Here is a 13,576-nt window from a genome sequence, read left to right on the forward strand (position 1 = left end):
GTAAAGCTCAGAATACAAAGCACTATTTATAAGCTGCTTTCTTTTGGCAGGAGGTGAATAAGTTCAGACATCCACCAGCCAAGTCCAAATCTGAGACATACCAACTACACACGTACATAGGACAACGTAATCTGCTAAGAAAACAGGGAAGGCCGCCCCAGCAGGTAGGTCTTCACAGTCACTGGGGACAACCGCTCCTTGGTAACACCAGGCTCTTCACAGCTGCCCTGAAATCCTCTACAGGAATTAAATGTGGAAGGAAAAATGAATATTTTACCAGGAAAGGTTTTCGTTAAAATAGCCTCACATTTTTTCCCCCTCAGGCACCTCATTTTATCCAGGGAAAATTGTGTGAATATAAATAAAATAAATTTCTAATCTGCATCGGAAATGATTTGGTTTTCTGGTTACCCATCACCCTGGGCTTTGTCCTGAAAACCAAGGCTGTGCAGGATACAGGTGCTAAGTATAAAGAAAGCCACTGAAAGAAGAAACCATTCTACCGTGCCATTGCAAGAGAAGTCCAGAGGCTTCTTTGCCACTGCTTTGAGCCAGAAGAATTGGTTGTAGTTTCTGCTTTCTATGCACTCAGGGTTTTTTTAAAGATGTATTTATTTATTTGAGAGAGAGAGAGAGCACGCGAGCATGTGAGCATGCAAGTGGGGGGAGGGGCAGAGGAAGAGAAGCTCTAGCACACTCCGTGCTGAGTGCAGAGCCCAACGTGGGGCTCGATCTCACGACCCTGGGATCACAACCTGAGCCGACACGAAGAGCCGGATGCTCAACAGACCATACCACCCAGGTGCCCCTCTATGTACTGGGCTTTTAGACAACATTTCCCAACGTTGGTGGAAGAAGGCCAGCTTGCTGAGGTCCATGAGCCAGAAAGGGTGAGAATAAGCCTCTGGGATGGTCAAGTGTATTCCACGGCTCTCCTAGGACCCTCACATCTCAGGGGAAGCTGGATGCCTCAGGATCTATCAGAAAGCAGTCTGCCCAGTCTTTTCAGGGATCATTTCCGAAAGTCTGTACCACATGCCAAAGGCATTAACCCACTTGATTTCAGATAGAACTTATGCATGACTTTAAGATTAGGGATGAATGTCTATTAAAGAGCTCAGCAGTATTCTGCCTCCTTTGGTCAGATTTTATGTAAGTACGCATATCGAAAAAGATGATATTCTATGCAGAATATAGTTTCCAACAGTGACAGTATTCATCAATGCGTCTTGTCTAAAGAGTATTTCCTGGGCGGCTGCTTGACAGCCAGGAAGAAGAGCAGACAGAGCAAGGCCTACAGGCCAGAGGAGTCCGGCCAGGACGCTGAAAGGCCTGAAGCCGCTCCCATGAATAGCAGGGCCTCAGGCATTGTGTTTGGGAAGGACAATGCCCTGAAGCCTGACTGACTTCTGTCCCCTGGGGAAGTTCCTGGGGGTCTATAACAGGACAGGGGGGAAGCAGAGCTTCTCCATCAGCACGCGTTTTTCTGGCTGCAACATTCTGAAGTTCCTTTAACACTTTGTCTGAAGGGAGGTAGGGTGGGGAAAAGCAAAGCTAGTGGCCCTCGGGCAAGACACAGCTAGGTTTGACTCCTCTCTTTCTAAATCTCTGACTTTCCATCTCTAACGTGGGCACACTCCAGAGCTGTAAGCAGCTCCTAGGTTACTGTAAGGATGAGAGGAGATTCTGAGAGCAAGGCACTTAGAACAGCACCTTCTCCTCTCTGCTAAATCTCCCCTCTTCACCCCCGCAGGGAAGTTCCTCCCTTACAGGTAAGCCTCAAAAATAAGGTTTTGTTTTTAAGTCAGCCAGGAAGCACCCTCCTGATTCACTGGACTGGGTTCTGGGAGGTCTTCTGCTCTTTTCCAAAATCAAATACAGGCTCAAGGGGCATTTTTGAAACAAACTAAAAATATACAAAACAACGCACTCAAAGCAATTCCAAAAATGTTTTCAGCAACACTGCTGGAGTTGGGTGTACAATCCTCCGGAGGGACTGCCATAAAAGGCAAATTCACTTATAGGTTAAGTACTTTGAAGCTTTCAGGTGACCTCACAACGTTACAGTTGCCATGAGTCATAACTTTTCAGCAAATTCCCCAATAAGGGCTTTATGCCTCTTCATATCCTCATCCCACCTCATCCAGCTGTGACACCCACTGGGGACTCTCCAGAGTCCTCACAGTGGGGACTGTCCAGAAATCACGTTTGAGAAAACAATCAGACACCACCAACAGGTGACCCCCATTATTATAGGTTTCCAGGACTCCTCATAGATGTTTCCATGGAACTCGCATTTTGTTTTAAAAAGTAAAACAAACTACACAATTGGAAACTAGGCAAGAGACCTCAACAGACACGTCACAAAAGAGGATATCCAGATGCCAGCCTACACATGCAAAGACACTAAGCTTCGCGTGGTGATAAGGGAAATCCGAACTGAAACCATTAGAAGAGACCTCTACACAAACATCTGAAATAGCTAAAATAGAAATGACTTCTCTAGGTATTGGCAAGAACGTGGAAAAAGGGAACTCTCGTTTGCACCAAACGGGGCTATAAATTTGAGTGACATACTGGAAAACCGCTTGGCTATATCTGCTAAGGCTAAACGTACTCACGTCACAGGACCCAGTAAGAATACCCACACGCGCATACCAGCAACACACACCTATGTGCTCACAGCGGCTCTAGAACAGCCCCCAACCGGAAACAGCTCGAATGTCCATAATTAAGAATTGTGGTATAATGGGGCGCCTGGGTGGCACAGCGGTTAAGCGTCTGCCTTCGGCTCAGGGCGTGGTCCCGGCGTTCTGGGATCGAGCCCCACATCAGGCTCCTCCGCTAGGAGCCTGCTTCTTCCTCTCCCACTCCCCCTGCTTGTGTTCCCTCTCTCGCTGGCTGTCTCTATCTCTGTCAAATAAATAAATAAATAAATAAATAAAAATCTTAAAAAAAAAAAAGAATTGTGGTATATTGATACAGCAGAATACCATCCAGCTTCTGCTCCATGAGCAATAGGGATGAATCTCGCAATATTGAGAGAAAGAGATCAGACACGAAAGAATACAAAGGATGACCGTATTCATACAAAACCCAGAAACCGGCAAAAGGGACCCATAGCGTTAGAAGTCAGGACAGCGGCTGCCATCGGGGAGGAGGTAACGAGCTGGCCCAAGGAAAGGTTCCGGGCTGCCGGAGGCTCTCTCTCTGTTCTGCCGTGTTCCGACTAAATGGATGTGTTCACGGAGTGGAAATTCCCTACACCGGACCCGTGTATTCTGTGCTTGTTTCTGTGCATATGTTAAGTCTCAAAAAGCAAACCCATCTAACTGCCTCCTCCTGCGCAAAGCCAAGCGGGGCAAATTGGTCCAAGCACCCCTTAGTGTAGATGTCCGTAAGCACCTGGGCCTGGTGTGAATGCACGAGGCTCCGGGTCCCGCGCCCCACCGGGGCCTGCTGCCAGCCGCGATGCTGGTGAGCCCGTGACTCGGGGGAGTCTGACTCCCGGGGCCTCACAGCTCTCATCTAGAGAAACCAGCTGGGTAACGAGGAGTCTCTGATAGCATCCAGCGAGGGCACGCTCTAGACCATAAACCGGCCGGACGTTATCCCATACCACAGCCGACGCCGTGGAGATGCAGGAGAACCCGGGGAGAGTTAGGGAGATTTTGAGGAGCTCGGGGCGGGGGCGGGGTTCCTTTCAAGGGTTTTAGGGGCCAGTGGCGTAGGTTCTTTATTTCTGAACTTTCCTTTCAATGCCAACATGAGTGATTACACTTTCCGTTTGCACAGCTGTATCACGAGCTACTCCGTAGCAAGCTCTCCACCACAAACAGAGCTTTCCAGCTCACATTTGGAAATGATACACGCTCTTCCACTGCGAAGTAAGGGTAAGCACCCCCCAGGACCTGCCTCTGAGCGTGGGTCCTGCCCACCAGAGGAATCAGTATTTGTGAAGTGCGGAGAGCTATGTTAGCACATAATCATCTCTGGGGAAATGTTAAATACTAAAAATGAGATACTGCCAGAAAAACTAATGGATTACACAGTGGAGGGGATCCCGGAAGAAAGCAGCTGCCCAGCTCAGTCTATTTTCATTGATTCTCCCCTACATGTCAGACATGCTAGGCCTCGGGGATACAAAAATGAAGATCCCAGCCTTGGGAGGAGTTCACAGCCCCCCAGGGCTGGAGAGGAGGGCTGTTCCAAAACCAGGTGCCTGGGTTCAGGGCTCCCTGTCCCATTTTAAAAAATCAGCTACTGGGTAGATCAGTGACTGCAGGGTTGGCAATGTGGATGAATTTGGAAATATGTCCATTTTATGAGCATTGAGCACCAAAATTCTACATTCAGAGTAGGGTCGTTCTTCTTCTTTTTTTTTTTTTTCTGTTTTTTATTATTGTTAATAGTTGCATAAGGATTTAATCTGAAGAGGCCTTACTTCAGGAACACCCAGCTTTATACACCTCGCCCCTCCTCAGGAGCAGGACAGCTTCCTTATTGCGACTTACTGATAGGGTAGATTAAATTCCTCAAGAATAATATTAACTTCTCAACCACAAGATACTGCTGGCTTTCACCTGCCACTGCGTGAGGCAACATTTTCCTGGGCGGTCTGCAAACAAAGAGCTGGGTGAGGCAGACCCTCTCTGACCAAGCTTCCTTACCCACAGTGGTCATGAGAGGCAACGAGACTAGAGCACACACACTCACCTCAGAAATCAGATCTTTCCCACTTCGAGTGACACTCCGCCTCTGCCTTCTGGAAGGACAGTAAGTGCCAATGAGGCCTCGTGTGTTGGGCTTCAACCTGAATACCTTATCTTTGATTATGGGATGTTGGTGCAACACCGGGTTAGATGCCCAGCCCTCGCACTATTAACAAAGCGAACAACCTCGTTCTCTTCAACATCAGGCATGAAAGTTCTGCCCGTGCCACCCCACGAAACACTCAAACAAGAGGGTGAAACGGGGCCTCGCAGGGTGAAATTACCATCCTTAGGAAAGCAATGGATTTCAGGCTGTGAAGGCTTGCAAACCAGCTTGATGTATGGCGCTTGGAGTTTTGTTAAAACCTTAGGAACTATTTGTGTCTATTTTTTTCCAACACAAAGTGAAAAGGATCTGTCCACTGAGTTGAAATGTAAACATGAGCTCTTATTTCCTCTCACTTCAAATGATGATAAAGGAGATAGAAACAAAAGTTAACAAACCCCGACTCACCCCGTGTAAACCCATGCAGATGCCGTGACCTCAGCCAGCCCTGGGGAGTGATGGGGCGTCTTTTATGGAGGTGCAACTCTTAGGGCTCAGAAAGCCCTCACGGGCGCTCTTCATGCCAGCCCCATGAGCCAGGCCAATGGGGGCTACTGGCATCCCCAATAACACCAAGGAAATGGAGACCCGGGGAGGGCAAGTAAGTCAGGCTCCAGGTTGGAAAATTACAGCCAGTGGCGAGATTTAGTTCCCACTTCTTCCTGTCGCTTGTTCCCCATGAACCTAGTTCAGTCCAACCTTCCCAGAGTTAATAGACTCATGGAAGGCAAATTAACAAAACGCCCAGATTTTCTCGAGTCAACAATGAAGCAAGTATTTTCACCCTCATCCCCAGAAACTTTCAACCATGCTGCTCGCAAAGTGCAACGGTTTGTGTTTTAGCTCCCTTGACCTCCTCTCGTCTGGGAAAGAGATAAAGGTCACTATGTGAGGCGGGAAGGCCGCTAGGCAGGGTGGGCAGAGACCACCATACTAAGCAATGGGCAAAAAGGAACCAACTCTGGGGCGCCTGGGTGGCTCAGTCGGTTACGTGTCTGCCTTCAGCTCAGGGCATGATCTCAGGGTCCTGGGATCGAGCCCCGCATCGGGCTCCTTTCTCAGCAGAGAGCCTGCTTCTCTCTCTCCCTCTGCCCCTCCCCCTACTTGTGCTCTCTCCCTCTCACATAAATACAAGCTTTAAAAAAGAAGAAGAAATCAACTCCATCAAAGCCGAGCAAAGACCCAACACCTAAAAGTTATCCGGCCGCAGCTGACACCAGGACAGTGACTTTACCAAAGCTATGATAATTTGAGAACCAATAAGAGAATTGATCCTGAGGACCAGAATTCATACTTCACCCCGTACACCCTCTCCCTACCCCAAGCCCATCCACACACATCAAAAACCTCTGTGAAGCCCTTGGCTTTCTTCCACATATTCTTTCCCTTAGTCCTCACCGTGGAATTCTTAGCCCTTGAGGGAAGGAGAAGGCAAACAGGCAGCATTCCAGGCCCATCAGGTTAGGCACTTGTCGGTGAGCTCGGGCTTACTCCGGCGTTACAGATAAGAAAGCTGTAGCTCGGGTGGGACTTAACCTTGCCCAAGTTCAGCTACTCGGCTCTGTTTCAGTCCAAAGCCGTCTGCTCCACACCACATTTGGCTTCTCCTCGGAGAGAGCCATGGACCAGCAGCGACCACGTCAGGGGGAGCTTGCTATGACCGCAGCATCGCAGGCCCCAACCCAGGCCTACCGAATCAGACTCAGCACTTCAACAAGATCCCCGGGTGTTTCTGCCTGTGAGTTTGAGAAGCCAGCTACGTCACAGTGCTGAAGAGAGAGGAAACATCTCTACCTGGGGGACGGCAGCCTCAGCTCCAGGGGTGTTAAAAACTCCTGTGGTATCATAATACACAGATGCTTGTGTAAATGCCCAGTAGTACCTAAACTCTGCTTTACACGGAGATTTTTTTTTAAAGGCGGTCTTGACCGAGCTCCACAAACAAACTGGAAGATGACACTAAGACGTCTACCACAGTCAGATCTTAAGGGAGGAGCTAAACGTAAGCTGCCACGTCAGCAGAGCCTATTGCCCTTGAGTGGTTCACAGCCAGGAGGCCTACACATAGAATTCGTCTCCGGAGGGAAGTCCGGAAACATACTCCAATCTGAAGATCCCAAGGCGTGTGCCACAAGACCTATCCCACTGACTCCGGAGCCACTGGGAACAAAACACTTTTTATTCAGGGGAAGGACTTTTGGATCAAAGAGTAACAGGAAAACCCTAGAAGACCCAAAGACAAGGAAGGACAAAGGAATCATCTAGATATTTTTTTCCCCAAAAAGAAAATCTGGCCTGAAACGAATACGCTATTCTTAGATCACTCTGACCACTTTTTTCTTTACTATTTTCCTTTCACTCCAGCCAGGGGCCGTCTTGCTATTTTTTTTTATTGTGATAGAATTCATAGCCCATAAAATTCACCTTTTTAGAGTGTCCAATTCAATAGTTTGTGTTCACAGTTAGGTAATCATCACCACTCTCTAATTCCAGAACATTTCTCATCACCCCAAAAAGAAACCTGTACCCATCAATAATCACTCCCCCCAGCGCCCCCCCTCCCCCCCGCTCTCCCCAGCCCCTAGCAACCACCATTGTACCTCTATCACTGTGGATTTACCGATTCTGGACATTTCACATAAATGGAATCATACAGCATGTGGCCCTTTGTGTCTGGCTTCTTTCACATAGCATGTTTTCAAGGTTCATCCATGAAGCACAAATCAAACTTCATTCCTTTGTATGGCTGAACCGTATTCCATTGTATGGATACCCCACACTTCGTTTATCCGTTCATCAGCTGGTGGGCACTGGGTTGTTTCACTTTTCGGCTGTTATGAGTAATGCTGTTGTGAACATTTGTGCCCAGGTGTTTGTGTGAACATGTTTTCTGTTCCCTTGGGTATATGCCCAGGAGTGAAACTGGCCCTCAGGTTCCTCTATGTTTAACATTTAGAGGAATGGCCCGTTTTCCAGAGAGAATGCCCTATTCTATATTCCCACCACCAATGGAACGTAGGAGGGTTCCCATTTCTCCACATCCTCACCAACAGTTGTTCTCCGATGTCTTTTTGACCCCAGCCATCGTGATGGGTGTGAGGTGATACGTGGTTTTAATCTGTATTTCCCTAACGACTAACGGTGTCGAGCATCTTTTCATTCGCTTGTTGCCAACTGTATACCTTCTTTGAAGAAATGTCTCTTTAAAGCCTTTGCCCGTCTTAAAATCGGGTTGCCTTTTCATCGTTGAAGGGTAAGACTTCTTTCTTCACGCTATTTTTTGAAACTCCAGTCACACCCCCTCTTCCTGGAAAGCTCTTCTCCCAAATACCCAAGACCCTTCAGCAGGACTTCCCTCGGTCCTTGGACCCACTGTCCTCTAAGGGCCTGGAAACACTTTGATTCTCTTTGCGTCCTAGTGCCCTTCCTTGTTTTTAGCCTGAGTGTTGGGCCCCCCTCCTCTTTCTCCGCAAGTAGCTCTTCTGTGGTCACCAGAACTCTCGGCGACGTCAGTGAATTCACAGAATCAAGAAAGAACCACCGGTTCTTTGGCCACCGCCACAGTCTCACTCTGTGCGAGGCGTGATCCTTGTCCTGTGTGCTCTGAAAATTACTGACACGCAGGCACAAGTACAAGGCTTCGTATTCCTGCTCCATTATGCCACCAACCTAAAACGCCCCTTCTCTTCTCTACAAAAGTACAACCACCCATCATTTACATTTTCACAGTTCCTCCCTGCCATGGAGATTTCCTTAGCCACCGCAGCTTAAAATGGTTTCTCTCCACCCTGAAATAAAAGAGAGTAATCACCTATACACTCCATCCACCGACCGATATTCATAGTGAATGGATGACCCTGTATCAGAGGGATCCATTAGGTGAAACCGGCCCCGCCCACTGTTGATGTTAATTATCGTATTAGAACTGTTGGGATGGGCTAATTTGGTAATGGAGTATTAGAAGACTCACACATCACCTCAAAAATGCTGCATTCTGGGGAACGTTTAATGGAATAAATACAACCAAGGTTTTGTCGTTGAGACCGCTGGCTGGAGTACTTCTCAGAGACTTAGATGCAATGACGGGCATGTGGAGAATCTCTAAGAGGGAAAAATAACAGGCAGCGCTTCCAAATTGATCTGCCCTTTTCAAGAGCACACCTATTAACAGCCACCCCAATAGGGTTCTTCTGATGTACTCGGGAAACTGCTGGGCTAATTCAATTGCTGCTTAATCCTATCAGCTGGACAGCACCGAGTAGAAACCATATTTTCTACCGGTGTAAGGCACCAAATTTGCTTTGTTTTAGAATATTGCCAATCGGAAGTCACTCTATTTCCATGTCGGTTTATAGAGAAAGAAAGAAATATACATTAAAAGTGTTCGTAATTTTGAAGACCCCTCCAGATTTCTGAAATGGGAAAATGATAAAATGTGGGGGGAAAAATGTATTTTAGAATCGAGCTAGTACCACGCAACACGACTTTCAGTTTAAGCACGCTCTAGGAAGGTGGTGGAGAACAGTGTTCCAGGAGTGGGCGGTGACTCTATGACCCAGAACGGTCCAAGGACCAAAAAGAAATAAGGTATCATAACGACGGTCTCACAACAGACTTACCCAAGGGAGTGAAGATACCAAGTGGTCATGTGCTAAGAAAAGCCAACGACAGAGATAAAGAAAGAAGCCTCCCCCACACTGGGGGGAAAAAATTGTAGCAGTGAAAAGTAGGGGTAACACCCAAAATATAAACATCATTATGGGAAAGAATTTTAAAATAGAAATGTTCCCTACTCATGTTAAGTAGGAGAAACCATTTAAATTAGCTAGGGACTCTGAAGAATTACAACCGGAAGGTGTTCCTTCACTGTGTGCTGATTACCATCAGGAAGACAGGCATGGGCCTTGCAGTTTTATCTACTAAAACACTAAATGGTACACTTGAGTTTTTGAATAGGTTTCTGATTTTACTGATAGGTCTCTCCAGTGCTAATCATCTTAAAACTAAAACAAAGCACAAATGGAAAGCTAAGATAAAGCACGTGGTCCGCCGGGATTCCATCTGGCAAAGCAACACAAGAACTTATTAAAGTGCTGATCTCCTCTTACACCCAGTCATTTGGGTGCTACGTAAACCTTATTCTTTCTTTAGGATGTCATCTCAGGAGCCCTCCCAACTCAAGCAGGCTCCCTCCCAAGGCCTCTCTGATACAGAGCGGCTCGAGTTCAAGGCCACGACTAGTCCTGGTGGGGTCTCAGCCCAGCAGCCTAGCTTGGGGGACAAGGAGAAGAGCTTAAGATTGGGTTGTGCCCAAATAGTGCTTGATTATCAGCGAAATGATACAGGGAGGCCGATACTGCATGGCTGCCCCTGAAAGTCAGCCTTCCTCCCCTTCAGAGTGAGAGAGGATCTCAGTCACGGCGGACACCACCAGTCAACAGAGGAAGGGAAGGCCTTTGCCAGGTCTGACCACCACAGAACAGCTGTCACAAAGTAAACTTTTTTACCTCCCCTCCCCCGCCTCCAGGTCTGGGTCAGCTGTCCACTCAGAGAAGGCACCACATTGCCACGTTTTTTTGTTTTTGTTTTTTTTAACTTTTCAACACTTGCTTATAGCTATTCAACCTGTTCTCCAATCTTAAGGTTCAAGCTGCCATAACTTTGTGCGCCCCCCTCTTCACAAATAGCTGAGATTCCCCAAAGAAAGGAAGAGGGGAATTGTTGGATTTATCAATATCAGGGTCCCCAATCTCAGTCTACTCAGGAGTCATCTAGAAATCACGGACCGAGTATTTTACAGTGTGAAAAGAAGGGGGAAGCCTATCTTTTGTGTGTGTATAAAATTCATTCATTTGAAGAGCAATCAGAATTACTAAAACTGGACAATGGTAAGGGACACGGGTATTGGAAATACAAAATGTTTTAGGTAAGTTCCTAAAACACCCTAGCTCTGTATGTGAGGCAGTAAAGTGACTGCACTTCAGACCAAACCTCACCTCTCTCTCACACACACCCCTCCCTGCCGTAAGTCCGTGATTCTACTGGCACGGTCCTTGGACTCCAGCACTGGCGTCATCTGCAACTAGTTAGAGATGCAAATTCTTGGGCGCCCTTCCCTCCACTCTAGACCTAGAGAATCAGGACTCTGGCAGGGCAGCCCAGCAATCCTTGTTTTAACGAGCCCTCCAGGTGACTCTGACGCTCGTGCTTGAGAACCCCTGCGCTAGGATTAGGGAAGACGCAGCACCTGGGAGGCTCAGGAGCCCGATTAAACCCTTATTAGCTGAGTGAGAGGAAATCCCATCCGTTCTTGTCTCTGGTGACTATTGGATCTTCATCTCAGGCTGATCAAGGGTTGAGTCCTTAGTTCAAGGTCACTGTTGGAGGCCAAGTCAGAGCTCCAGCCCAGGGTCTGCTGACTCATCAACCTTAGTTGTCTTCACAGGGGTCTAGCTGACATGCCAATTCTGGGGCCCAGGACTCTGAACATTGATAAGGCAACCCTGGAGACGACCTAATCTACACCACGCTTCTTCCCTCGGATAAATATGGAGGACTCAATCCTCAACCCTTAATATCAAGAGAGGTGGATTTCAGGAAAAGAAAAAAAAAAGATACACAGCTATTTCTGAAGACCTGAGCAACTAAGCCTCTCAGTGAGGGGTGGGTAAAAGACTTAGGTGTCTTGTTATAGTTAAAAGAATTCATTAATTCAGAAAAACTAAGTAAAGAGCACAGCCACAGTTAAGACCTGAATGGTGCTTTCAAGTGTTCGTAGAACTTTCATTTCTATTATCTCACCCAAGTCTCTCAACAATCCTGCAATGAAAGGAGATAAGGCCCCTAATGTCCCTATTTGATAGAAGAGGAAACCGAAGTTCAGAGTGGCTACTTGTCTATCAGCACAGTCATCAGCTGTCAAGGTAAAACTTGACCTCAGGTCTGACTCTAGAACGTGTGTACCCAAGCCATGTGATTCCCACAGCTGGAGCTCAGCCCCAAAGCAGATTAACCCCAAGGAAAAAGCAAAAAGAAAAACATGCAGCAGAAGCGGTGAGCCCCTAAAGCATGGCACTCGAGCAGTATGTGGGTGCCCCTTTAAGAACTTAACACACAAACCCAACAGCCAAGGTGTTCAGCCAAAAAAGAAAAAAAAAAGGAGAGAGAGAGAGAGAGAGGCATATTTCTAGCCTGCATAATCATTTCTGGACCAATTCCCACTAGCAGCCTCTGAGGCGAACAGCGGCTCACTGCCTGGCTGAAGCTCCTCCACCACCATTCCCCCCCCCCCAGCAAAACAACCCCCCCTCCCCGCCCCGGGTTATGACAGCACAGCTCTGACTCGTGTGCAAGCAAAACCCCAAAACTCAAAACAAGAAGTGAAAAAAGTGGAGCTAGGGGAAACCGGCATCCTCCTCCACACCCGGGCAATGTGCACGATGCCAGTTCCAGGGTCCTGGGGTGGCCTGCAACGCGATGTTAGGAGCCCCAGGGACGAGGCGGACATTCTGGTGAACCCACTGGTCCTATTCTTTCCCACCCAGTCCCTAAGTAAGAATAATAAAAGAGAGGATTCGTTATGAAGTCTTGGGGCCAGAGCCCAAGGCAGATACAATCCAGGCACCCTCTCTCAAGGAGCAGAATGTCAACTCAAACGCTCCACCTGGTCCTTCCCCTCAAGTCCTGTCCTCTGCGAAGATGAACAGGGTGGGGTTGGCAGGGTGCTGTAAACCCGAGGAAAGGCTGGAGGAAAAACTGTACCATCCGCCTACCCCAGCCATGTTGCCCCATGTTGCCCCATGTGTGTGGCGCTCGATTGCGACCAGCCCTACACGCGCTAACTCGGAACCCGGCGCCCTTGACCACGTCGGAGGCTGGGAAGGGGGCAGCGCCCAGCTACACGCCCTGGAGGTAGGGAGCCGTGCCGCCCGGACAGCCTACCTCAGTTTTGGCAGGAATGATTTTCCTAGAAGACGCCACAGAAGCGAAAATCTGGTGATTCGCGGATTTCAGCCAGGGGTGGAGGAACTCAGCCCAGGGGCGCAGCGACCCTCTCGGCTCCTCCACACTGGGGCCTCGGGGCGGCACCCTCGGGACTCATCCTACCCCGCGGACAGTGCGGAAAGAAGGGCTCCATCCTCAACTTTCTCGGAGGAGACTGCTCCGCTCCACGGCTTGCCCAACCCTCCCCACACACCGGGTCCCAGGTCTGGGGAGAACCAGGGACCGAGTCCTTCACTGCGCGCACAAAGCAGTGGCGCCTGGGCGCGCAGACCCCTCTCCCGCCGCCCGCCAACTTGAACGCATCTCTGGGCCCCTGCCTACTCCTCGGGCCCCGCAGCGGGGTCCCTGCCCCGGCCGCCTCGGACCGAGCGCCGGGCGCCCCGACCAACGCGGCTGCTGCAGCCGCATCCCCCCGCCCCCCAACAACCCCGGCCTGGCCTCTGCCTCGCCCGCCCGGCGCCCCACGCCCCGGCCCTACCGTGCAGCCCGGCTGGTGCCCGGGCAGTGCCAGTGCGCGGCACGCGTCCCAGCCGGCGAGGCTCCTCCCCGGGGGCTGCCCCGCGCGGGGCTCCGGGCTCCGGACAAGGCTTGGCGGGCCCTGGCGCTGGCTCGCCGCCGCTCGCGGCTCCCGCGCCGGCTCCCGCTGCCGCGCGCCAAGAGGGAGGGGTGGGGGGGAAACTCCCGGCAACTCCAACTCCGGGCGCTGGAGCTCCAGCTGCAGCCGCGCGCCCGCCCGCCGCCGAGTGCGAGCGCC

The 13,576-nt window shown here is 49.6% G+C and overlaps 1 protein-coding gene across 1 annotated transcript in view; it reads right to left on the bottom strand.

The window, feature by feature from the left end:
- Positions 1-13,564, bottom strand: part of STXBP6 (syntaxin binding protein 6) — a 239,345-nt gene extending 225,781 nt beyond the window's left edge. Inside the window, exon 1 of the mRNA XM_026486466.4 lies at positions 13,301-13,564. The gene's annotated coding sequence lies outside the window, so the exon portion shown is untranslated. The remainder of the gene's footprint in view (positions 1-13,300) is intronic.
- Positions 13,565-13,576: the final 12 nt, after the last annotated feature.

The sequence above is a fragment of the Ursus arctos genome, unplaced genomic scaffold (assembly GCF_023065955.2).
Source record: "Ursus arctos isolate Adak ecotype North America unplaced genomic scaffold, UrsArc2.0 scaffold_37, whole genome shotgun sequence".
Lineage (NCBI taxonomy): Eukaryota > Metazoa > Chordata > Mammalia > Carnivora > Ursidae > Ursus > Ursus arctos.